Raw genomic sequence first — 1752 nt, forward strand, 5'->3', positions numbered from 1 at the left:
CCACAGAGATCCATATGGACCAGTTCCAACGACTTGGTTGTGCTTACCATCTTCTTGCTTTTGAAGGATGACCTTACCTGCTTCCCCCTTGCACATGCCTCACAAACTTTGTCTTCCTTGAACTTGATGTTAGGTAACCCTATCACCAAGTCCTTAGAGACTAATTTGTTTAGCTGATTCAGACTGGCATGACCAAGTCTTTTGTGCCACAGGAGGGGATCATTATCCAGCACACTTAGGCAGGTTAGTTCATTTTCAGAAAGAGTTGACAAATCTACAATGTAAATATTGTTAACTCTTTTTCCTTGCAAAACAATCTTGTCAGTGGTAAGGTTAATCACAAAGCATTTAGTAGAGGTGAATGCTACAAGGTTACCTCTGTCACACAGTTGTGACACACTGATCAGGCTGTATTTCAAGCCATCTATCAAGTAGACACTCTCAATGGAGTGAGAGTCTGTCTTACCTACCTTTCCAACCCCAATAATCTCACCTTTCTTCCCATTACCAAAGGAGACATTACCTCCCTTTAAGTCCTCAAGTGAAAGGAACTGGTTCTTGCTTCCAGTCATATGTTTTGAGCAGCCACTATCCATGTACCATATTTGGCCACTTCCTTTCACTTGGACCTACAAAAAGAAATCAGGGGTTAGTCTTAGGAACCCAAACTAGTTTGGGTCCCTTTCTATAGGCAAATAAATCAGATTCCTTCTAGCCCACCCAGGCAGCCTATTTTTTTCTTGAACAAAAGCTTTGTTCTTTTGACTGGCCTTTTCTTTTGCATTACATTCATTTTTGTAATGGCCAGTAGTGCCACAGTGTGTGCAGATTTTGTTCTCAGGAAGAGTGAGGTACTTGCTTTTAGGATCCCACTTAGGTTTTTGAGTCCCATAGCCAAGTCCTCTTTTGTTGATACTGTGATGTTCTTGTAGCCAGGAGAGTGCATCAGAAGCCTTGTTCCATTTGCAAGTTCTGTCTAGTTCATGTTTTACCTTCCCTAGATCTTCTTTTAATACTCTATCTGCTCATCCTTCCTGTACAGCTCATCCTTCATTTTTCCTAAGTTTTCTTCTAGGGTGAGATGTGTGTGATCAGCTTTCTTCTTTCCTGTTCCTAATTTCAGTTTTAACTTCTCAAAACTAAGTTCTAGGATACTAATGTCAAGTTCAAGAACCTGGTTCTTCAACTCAACGTTTTTACTTTCACTCTCATTAGCCCTAGACTCTAGATTTTTGCACTTGGCTTTTAGGATCACACATTCCCTAGATAGTTCTTCCTTCTCATTGTTAATTATCTCAGACTCATCAATGAAGTCTAGCAGTAGCTCAGACAACCTTTCTTTAGACAGGAATTTAATCTTGTCTTTGAGATGAAGAATACTTACCTCTTGTTCATCATCTGATTCTCCGATGGCCATAAGTGCTTGTTCATCTCCAGCTTCATCTTCTGAGTCCTCATCTGATGTTTCTCCCCAGGCAGCAACCATAGCCTTTGTTGATCCTATGTTCCTTTTTGGTTGAACCTGTTCCTTCTTCCTATTCCTTCGTTCATCCCTTTCCTTCTTCCACTCAATTTCCCATTGAGGACAATTCTTGATCATGTGATCAGTCTTACCACATTTGTAGCAACCCTCATTGGTTTGTTTCTCAGGAGCCCTTGGTTTGTTGAAGGTAATACCTCTTGAAGAACCTTTTCCTCTCATCAGGTACTTTTTGAAATCTCTTGTGATCATAGCCATTTCCTCTTCCTCCA

The sequence above is a fragment of the Nicotiana attenuata genome, chromosome 10 (genome assembly GCF_001879085.1).
Source record: "Nicotiana attenuata strain UT chromosome 10, NIATTr2, whole genome shotgun sequence".
Lineage (NCBI taxonomy): Eukaryota > Viridiplantae > Streptophyta > Magnoliopsida > Solanales > Solanaceae > Nicotiana > Nicotiana attenuata.